This window comes from Lolium rigidum, chromosome 1, assembly GCF_022539505.1.
Source record: "Lolium rigidum isolate FL_2022 chromosome 1, APGP_CSIRO_Lrig_0.1, whole genome shotgun sequence".
NCBI lineage: Eukaryota > Viridiplantae > Streptophyta > Magnoliopsida > Poales > Poaceae > Lolium > Lolium rigidum.
Window position 1 is genome coordinate 205,135,774 of NC_061508.1, and position 10,829 is coordinate 205,146,602.

The following is a 10,829-nucleotide window of genomic DNA, read 5'->3' on the forward strand; positions in this document are numbered from 1 at the left end:
GGAGATCTCCAGAATCCCCCGAGATGGGATCGGCGGCGGCGGCGTCTCGGTAAGGTTTTCCGTATCGTGGTTTTTCGCATCAGGGGTTTCGCGACGGAGGCTTTAAGTAGGCGGAAGGGCAGAGTCGGGGGCCGGACGAGGGGCCCACACCACGGGCGGCGCGGGCCCCCTTTGGCCGCGCCGCCATGTGGTTTGGCCACCTCGTGGCCCCACTTCGTATGTTCTTCGGTCTTCCGGAAGCTCCGTGGAAAAATAGGCCCCTGGGTCTTCGTTTCGTCCAATTCCGAGAATATTTCGTTACTAGGATTTCTGAAACCAAAAACAGCGAGAAAACGAGAACCGGCACTTCGGCATCTTGTTAATAGGTTAGTTCCGGAAAATGCACGAATATGACATAAAGTGTGCATAAAACATGTAGGTATCATCAATAATATGGCATGGAACATAAGAAATTATCGATACGTCGGAGACGTATCAAGCATCCCCAAGCTTAGTTCTGCTCGTCCCGAGCAGGTAAAACGATAACAAAGATAATTTCTGAAGTGACATGCCATCATAACCTTGATCATACTATTTGTAAACATATGTAGTGGATGCAGCGATCAAAACAATGGTGATGACATGAGTAAACAAGTGAATCATATAGCAAAGACTTTTCATGAATAGTACTTCAAGACAAGTATTAATAAGTATTGCATGAGAGTTAACTCATAAAGCAATAAATCAAAGTAAAGGTATTGAAGCAACACAAAGGAAGATTAAGTTTCAGCGGTTGCTTTCAACTTGTAACATGTATATCTCATGGATAATTGTCAACATAGAGTAATATAACAAGTACAATATGCAAATATGTAGGAATCAATGCACAGTTCACACAAGTGTTTGCTTCTTGAGGTGGAGAGAAATAGGTGAACTGACTCAATACTAATAGTGCCCGCACCTTGTCCTAATTAACTTGGACTACCGGATCTTTGCAATGCACATGTTTTGACCAAGTGTCACAATGGGGTACCTCCATGTCGCCTGTACAAAGGTCTAAGGAGAAAGCTCGCATTTTGGATTTCTCGCTTTTGATTATTCTCAACTTAGACATCCATACCGGGACAACATGGACAACAGATAATGGACTCCTCTTTAATGCATAAGCATGTGGCAACAATTATTATTCTCATATGAGATTGAGGATATATGTCCAAACTGAAACTTCCACCATGAATCATGGCTTTAGTTAGCGGCCCAAAGTTCTTCTCTAACAATATGCATGCTCCAACCATGAAGGTGGTAGATCTCTCTTGCTTCGGACAAGACGGACATGCATAGCAACTCACATGATATCCAACAAAGAATAGTTGATGGCGTCCCAGAAACATGGTTATCGCTCAACGAGCAACTTAATAAGAGATAAAGTGCATAAGTACATATTCAATACTACAATAGTTTTTAAGCTATTTGTCCCATGAGCTATATATTGCAAAGGTGAATGATGGAATTTTAAAGGTAGCACTCAAGCAATTTACTTTGGAATGGCGGATAAATACCATGTAGTAGGTAGGTATGGTGGACACAAATGGCATAGTGGTTGGCTCAAGGATTTTGGATGCATGAGAAGTATTCCCTCTCGATACAAGGTTTAGGCTAGCAAGGTTATTTGAAACAAACACAAGGATGAACGGTACAGCAAAACTCACATAAAAGACATATGGTAAACATTATAAGACTCCATACCGTCTTCCTTGTTGTTCAAAACTCAATACTAGATGTTATCTAGACTCTAGAGAAACCAAATATGCAAACCAAATTAGCAAGCTCTAAGTATTTCTTCATTAATGGGTGCAAAGTATATGATGCAAGAGCTTAAACATGAGCACAACAATTGCCAAGTATCAAATTATCCAAGACATTTTAGAGTTACTACATGTAGCATTTTCCAATTCCAACCATATAACAATTTAACGAAGAAGAACTTCGTCATGAATACTATGAGTAGAGCCTAAGGACATATTTGTCCATATGCAACAGCGGAGCGTGTATCTCTCCCATAAAGTGAATGCTAGGATCCATTTTATTCAAACAAAACAAAAAACAAAAACAAACCGACGCTCCAAGCAAAGTACATAAGATGTGGCCGAATAAAAATATAGTTTCGGGGGAGGAACCCGATAATGTTGTCGATGAAGAAGGGGATGCCTTGGGCATCCCCAAGCTTAGACGCTTGAGTCTTCTTAATATATGCAGGGGTGAACCACCGGGGCATCCCCAAGCTTAGAGCTTTCACTCTCCTTGATCATATTGCATCATACTCCTCTCTTGATCCTTGAAAACTTCCTCCACACCAAACTCGAAACAACTCATTAGAGGGTTAGTGCATAATAAAAATTCACATGTTCAGAGGTGACACAATCATTCTTAACACTTCTGGACATTGCATAAAGCTACTGGACATTAGTGGATCAAAGAAATTCATCCAATATAGCAAAAGAGGCAATGCGAAATAAAAGACAGAATCTGTCAAAACAGAACAGTCCGTAAAGATGGATTTTATTAGGCCACCAGACTTGCTCAAACGAAAATGCTCAAATTGAATGAAAGTTGCGTACATATCTGAGGATCATGCTCGTAAATTGGCGTAATTTTCTGAGCTACCTACAGGGAGATAGACCCAGATTCGTGACAGCAAAGAAATCTGGAACTGCGCAGTAATCCAAATCTAGTACTTACTTTTCTATCAAAGACTTTACCTGGCACAACAAAACATAAAACTAAGATAAGGAGAGGTTGCTACAGTAGTAAACAACTTCCAAGACACAAATATAAAACAAAAATACTGGAGTAAAAACATGGGTTGTCTCCCATAAGCGCTTTTCTTTAACGCCTTTCAGCTAGGCGCGAAAGTGTAACTCAAGTAACATCGAGAGATGAAGCATCAACATCATAATTTGTTCTAATGATAGAATCATAAGGTAACTTCATTCTCTTTCTAGGGAAGTGTTCCATACCTTTCTTGAGAGGAAATTGATATTTAATATTACCTTCCTTCATATCAATAGTAGCACCAACGGTTCGAAGAAAAGGTCTTCCCAATATAATGGGGCAAGATGCATTGCATTCAATATCCAAGACAACAAAATCAACGGGGACAAGGTTATTGTTAACCATAATATGAACATTATCAACTTTCCCCAAAGGTTTCTTTATAGCATTATCAGCGAGATTAACATCCAAATAACAATTTTTCAATGGTGGCAAGTCAAGCATATCATAGACTTTTTTAGGCATAACGAAATACTTGCACCAAGATCACATAAGGCATTACAATCAAAATCTTTGACTCTCATTTTAATGATGGGCTCCCAACCATCCTCTAGCTTTCTAGGAATAGAAGTTTCAAGTTTTAGTTTCTCTTCTCTAGCTTTTATGAGAGCATTTGTAATATGTTTTGTGAAAGCCAAATTTATAGCACTAGCATTGGGACTTTTAGCAAGTTTTTGTAAGAACTTTATAACTTCAGAGATGTGGCAATCATCAAAATCTAAATCATTACAATCTAAAGCAATGGGATTATCATCCCCAAGGTTGGAAAAAATTTCAGCAGTTTTATCAGTTTCAGGTAGTTTTGCGCGCTTTGCACTAGGAGTAGAAGCATTGCCAACACCAATTATTTTACCATTGATAGTAGGAGGTGCAGCAACATATGAATCATTAGCATTGCTAGTGGTGGTAATAGTCCAAACTTTAGCTACATTTTCCTTTTTAGCTAGTTTTTCATTTTCTTCTCTATCCCACCTAGCACGCAGTTCAGCCATTAATCTTATATTCTCATTAATTCTAACTTGGATGGCATTTGCTGTAGTAACAATTTTATTTTCAATATCCCTATTAGGCATAACTTTCGATTTCAAAAGATCAACATCGGAGGCAAGACTATCAACTCTAGAAACAAGAATATCAATTTTATTGAGCTTTTCCTCAACAGATTTGTTAAAGGCAGTTTGTGTACTAATAAATTCTTTAAGCATGGCTTCAAGTCCAGGGGGTGTATTCCTATTATTGTTGTAAGAATTCCCATAAGAATTAGCATAACCGTTACCATTATTATAAGGATATGGCCTATAGTTATTACTAGAATTGTTCCGATAAGCATTGTTGTTGAAATTATTATTTTTAATGAAGTTTACATCAACATGTTCTTCTTGGGCAACCAATGAAGCTAATGGAACATTATTAGGATCAACATTAGTCCTATCATTCGCAAGCATAGACATAATAGCATCAACTTTATCATTCAAGGAAGAGGATTCTTCAACAGAATTTACCTTCTTACCTTGTGGAGCTCTCTCCGTGTGCCATTCAGAGTAATTAACCATCATATTATCAAGAAGCTTTGTTGCTTCACCAAGAGTGATGGACATAAAGGTACCTCCAGCAGCTGAATCCAATAAATTCCGCGAAGAAAAATTTAGTCCTGCATAGAAGGTTTGGATGATCATCCAAGTAGTCGATCCATGGGTTGGGCAATTTTTAACCGAGAGATTTCATTCTTTCCCAAGCTTGAGCAACATGTTCATTATCCAATTGTTTAAAATTCATTATGCTACTCCTCAAAGATATAATTTTAGCAGGGGGATAATATCTACCAATAAAAGCATCCTTGCATTTAGTCTAGGAATCAATACTATTCTTAGGCGAGAGATAGCAACCAATCTTTAGCTCTTCCTCTTAATGAGAAAGGGAACAATTTTAATTTTATAATGTCACCATCTACATCTTTATATTTTTGCATTTCACATAGTTCAACAAAATTATTGAGATGGGCAGCAGACATCATCGAACTAACACCAGAAAATTGCTCTCGCATAACAAGATTTAGTAAAGCAGGTTTAATTTCAAAGAATTCCGCTGTAGTAGCAGCTGGAGCAATAGGTGTGCATAAGAAATCATTATTATTTGTGCTAGTGAAGTCACACAACTTAGTATTTTCAGGGTTGGCCATTTTAACAGTAGTAAATAAAACAAACTAGATAAAGTAAATGCAAGTAAACTAATTTTTTGTGTGTTTTTGATATAGCAAACAAGACAGTAAATAAAGTAAAGCTAGCAACTAATTTTTTTGTGTTTTGATATAATGCAGCAAACAAAGTAGTAAATAAAATAAAGCAGGACAAAAACAAAGTAAAGAGATTGAGAAGTGGAGACTCCCCTTGCAGCGTGTCTTGATCTCCCCGGCAACGGCGCCAGAAATTTGCTTGATGCGTGTAGTTGACACGTCCGTTGGGAACCCCAAGAGGAAGGTGTGATGCGCACAGCGGCAAGTTTCCCTCAGTTAGAAACCAATGTTTAATCGAACCAGTAGGAGTCAAGAAGCACGTTGAAGGTTGATGGCGGCGGGATGTAGTGCGGCGCAACACCGGAGATTCCGGCGCCAACGTGGAACCTGCACAACACAACCAAAGTACTTTGCCCCAACGAAACAGTGAGGTTGTCAATCTCACCGGCTTGCTGTAACAAAGGATTAACCGTATTGTGTGGAAGATGATTGTTTGCAGAGAAAACAGTAAAAACAAGTATTGCAGCAGATTTGTATTTCAGTATAAAAGAATGGACCGGGGTCCACAGTTCACTAGAGGTGTCTCTCCCATAAGATAAAAGCATGTTGGGTGAACAAATTACTGTCGGGCAATTGACAAATAGAGAGGGCATAACAATGCACATACATGACATGATAAGTATAGTGAGATTTAATTGGGCATTACGACAAAGTACATAGACCGCCATCCAACTGCATCTATGCCTAAAAAGTCCACCTTCGAGTTATCATCCGAACCCCTCCGGTATTAAGTTGCAAAGCAACGGACAATTGCATTAAGCATGGTGCGTAATGTAATCAACAACTACATCCTCGGACATAGCGCCAATGTTTTATCCCTAGTGGCAACAAGCACAACACAACCTTAGAACTTTTCGTCACTCGTCCCGGTGTCAATGCGGGCATGAACCCACTATCGAGCATAAGTACTCCCTCTTGGAGTTAAAAGTAAAAACTTGGCCGAGCCTCTACTAGAAACGGAGAGCATGCAAGATCATAAACAACACATGTATAATAACTTGATAATTAACATGACATGGTATTCTCTATCCATCGGATCCCGACAAACACAACATATAGAATTACGGATAGATGATCTTGATCATGTTAGGCAGCTCACAAGATCCAACAATGAAGCACAATGAGGAGAAGACAACCATCTAGCTACTGCTATGGACCCATAGTCCAGGGGTGAACTACTCACTCATCACTCCGGAGGCGACCATGGCGGTGTAGAGTCCTCCGGGAGATGAATCCCCTCTCCGGCAGGGTGCCGGAGGAGATCTCCAGAATCCCCGAGATGGGATCGGCGGCGGCGGCGTCTCGATAGGTTTTCCGTATCGTGGTTTTTCGCATCGGGGGTTTCGCGACGGAGGCTTTAAGTAGGCGGAAGGGCAGAGTCGGGGCCGGACGAGGGGCCCACACCACAGGGCGGCGCGGGCCCCCTTTGGCCGCGCCGCCATGTGGTTTGGCCACCTCGTGGCCCCACTTCGTATGTTCTTCGGTCTTCCGGAAGCTCCGTGGAAAAATAGGCCCCCGGGTCTTCGTTTCGTCCAATTCCGAGAATATTTCGTTACTAGGATTTCTGAAACCAAAAACAGCAGAAAACAGGAACCGGCACTTCGGCATCTTGTTAATAGGTTAGTTCCAGAAAATGCACGAATATGACATAAAGTGTGCATAAAACATGTAGGTATCATCAATAATATGGCATGGAACATAAGAAATTATCGATACGTCGGAGACGTATCACCCCTCTTGGAGTCACAAGTATCAACTTGGCCAGAGCCTCTACTAGCAACGGAGAGCATGCAAGAACATAAATAACATATATGATAGATTGATAATCAACTTGACATAGTATTCAATATTCATCGGATCCCAACAAACACAACATGAAGGATTACGGATAGATGATCTTGATCATGATAGGCAGCTCACAAGATCTAACATGATAGCACAATGGGGAGAAGACGACCATCTAGCTACTGCTATGGACCCATAGTCCAGGGGTGAACTACTCACACATCGATCCGGAGGCGATCATGGCGATGAAGAGACCTCCGGGAGATGATTCCCCTCTCCGGCAGGGTGTCGGAGGCGATCTCCTGAATCCCCCGAGATGGTATTGGCGGCGGCGGCATCTCTGGAAGGTTTTCCGTATCGTGGCTCTCGGTACTGGGGGTTTCGCGACGAAGACTATATGTAGGCGGAAGGGCAGGTCAGGGGGCCACACGAGGGCCCCACACAACAGGCCGGCGCGGCCAAGGCTTGGGCCGCGCCGCCCTAGTGTGGCGCCACCTCGTGGCCCCACTTCGTAATTCCTCCGGTCTTCTGGAAGCTTCATCAAAAATAGGCCCCTGGGCGTTGATTTCGTCCAATTCCGAGAATATTTCCTTACTATGATTTCTGAAACCAAAAACAGCAGAAAACAACAACTGGCTCTTCGGCATCTCGTCAATTGGTTAGTGCCGGAAAATGCATAAATATGACATATAATGTGTATAAAACATGTGAGTATCATCATAAAAGTAGCATGGAACATAAGAAATTATAGATACGTTTGGGACGTATCAAGCATCCCCAAGCTTAGTTCCTACTCGCCCTCGAGTAGGTAAACGATAACAAAGATAATTTCTGAAGTGACATGCTATCATAATCTTGACCATACTATTGTAAAGCATATGAGATGAATTCAGCGATTCGAAGCAATGATGAAGATAATGAGTAAACTAATGAATCATATAACAAAGACTTTTCATGAATAATACTTTCAAGACAAGCATCAATAAGACATGCATAAGAGTTACTCATAAAGCAATAAATTCGAAGTAAAAGCATTGAAGCAACACAAAGGAAGATAAAGTTTCAGCGGTTGCTTTCAACTTCAACATGTATATCTCATGGATAATTGTCAACATAAAGTAATATAACAAGTGCAATAAGTAAACATGTAAGAATCAATGCACACAATTGATACAAGTGTTTGCTTCTAAGATAGAAAGAATAGGCAAACTGACTCAACAATAAAGTAGAAGATAGGCCCTTCGCAGAGGGAAGCATTGATTACTATATTTGTGCTAGAGCTTTTCATTTTGAAAACAAGAAACAATTTTGTCAACGGTAGTAATAAAGCATATGAGTTATGTATAAGACATCTTATAAGTTGCAAGCCTCATGCATAGTATACTAATAGTGCTCGCACCTTGTCTTAATTAGCTTGGGTTAACACGGATTATCATTGCATAGCATATGTTTCAACCAAGTGTCACAAAGGGGTACCTCTATGCCGCTTGTACAAAGGTCTAAGGAGAAAGCTCGCATTGGATTTCTCGCTTTTGATTATTCTCAACTTAGACATCCATACCGGGACAACATAGACAACAGATAATGGACTCCTCTTTAATGCATAAGCATTCAACAACGAGTTAATATTCTCATAAGACATTGAGGATTAGCTGTCCACACTCGAAACTTCCACCATGAATCATGGCTTTAGTTAGCGGCCCAATGTTCTTCTCTAACAGTATGCATACTCAAACCATTTGATTGTGAAAACCGCCCTTACTTCAGAAAAGACGAACATGCATAGCAACTCACATGATATTCAACAAAGGTAAAAGAGTTGATGGCGTCCCCGTGAAAACATGGTTACCGCTCAACAAGCAACTTACTAAGAAATAAGACACATAAGTACATATTCTTCACCACGATAGTTTTTAAGCTATTTTGTCCCATGAGCTATATATTGCAAAGGTAAAGGATAGAAATTTTAAAGGTAGCACTCAAGTAATTTACTTTGGAATGGCGGAGAAATACCATGTGGTAGGTAGGTATGGTGGACACAAATGGCATAGTAATTGGCTCAAGGATTTGGATGCACGAGAAGAAATCCTCTCAATACAAGGCTAGGCTAGCAAGGTTGTTTGAAGCAAACTCAAGTATAAAAGGTGCAGCAAAGCTCACATATTAACATATTGTAGTTATTATAAGACTTTACATTGTCTCCTTGTTGTTCAAACACCTCAACCAGAAAATATCTAGACTCTAGAGATCAATCATGCAAACCAAATTTTAACAAGCTCTATGTAGTTATTCATTAATGAGTACAAGGTACATGATGCAATAGCTTAAACAAGATCTATATGAGCACAAAAATTTCCAAGTATCACATTATTCAAGACATTAAACCATTTACCACATGCGGCATTTTCCGTTTCCAACCATATAGCAATGAATGAAATAGTCCAACTTTCGCAATGAACATTAAAGATGAAGCTAAGAACACATGTGTTCATACGAAACAGCGGAGCGTGTCTCTCTCCCAAAAAAATAATGCTAGGATCCGATTTATTCAAACAAAAACAAAAATAAAAACAAACAGACGCTCCAAGTAAAGCACATAAGATGTGACGGAATAAAAATATAGTTTCACTAGAGGAACCTGATAAGTTGTCGATGAAGAAGGGATGCCTTGGGCATCCCCAAGCTTAGATGCTTGAGTCTTATTAAAATATGCAGGGATGAACCACGGGAGCATCCCCAAGCTTTGACTTTTTACTCTTCTTGATCATATTGTATCATCCTCCTCTCTTGACCCTTGAAAACTTCCTCCACACCAAACTCTAAACAAACTCATTAGAGGGTCAGTGCATAATTCATATATTCAGAGGTGACATAATCATTCTTAACACTTCTGGACATTCCACAAAGCTACTGAAAGTTAATGGAACAAAGAAATCCATCTAAGATAGCAAAACAGGCAATGCGAAATAAAAGGCAGAATCTGTCAAAACAGAACAGTTCGTAAAGACGAATTTTAAAGTGGCACCAGACTTGCTCAGATGAAAATGCCCAAATTGAATGAAAGTTTCGTACGTATCTGAGGATCACGCACGTAAATTGGCAGATTTTTTTGATTTTTCTACAGGGACTACTGCCCAAATTCGTGACAGCAAGAAATCTGTTCCTGCGCAGTAATCCAAATCTAGTATTGGCTTTACTATCAAAGACTTTACTTGGCATAACAATGCAATAAAATAAAGATAAGGAGAGGTTGCTACAGTAGTAAACAACTTCCAAGACTCAAATATAAAACAAAAGTGCAGAAGTAAAATAATGGGTTGTCTCCCATAAGCGCTTTTCTTTAACGCCTTTCAGCTAGGCGCAGAAAGTGTGTATCAAGTAACATCAAGAGACGAAGCATCAACATCATAAGTTGTTCTAATAATAGAATCATAAGGTAACTTCATTCTCTTTCTAGGGAAGTGTTCCTTACCTTTCTTGAGAGGAAATTAATATTTAATATTACCTTCCTTCATATCAATGGTAGCACCAACAGTTCGAAGAAAAGGTCTTCCCAATATAATGGGACAAGATGCATTGCATTCAATATCCAAGACAACAAAATCAACGGGGACAAGGTTATTGTTAACCATAATACGAACATTATCAATCCTCCCCAAAGGTTTCTTTATAGCATTATCAACAAGATTAACATCCAAATAACAATTCTTCAATGGTGGCAAGTCAAGCATATCATAAATTTTCCTAGGCATAACAGAAATACTTGCACCAAGATCACATAAGGCATTACAATCAAAATCATTGACCCTCATCTTAATGATAGGCTCCCAACCATCTTCTAACTTTCTAGGAATAGAAGTTTCAAGTTTTAGTTTCTCCACTCTAGCTTTTATGAGAGCATTTGTAATATGTTTTGTAAAGGCCAAATTTATAGCACTAG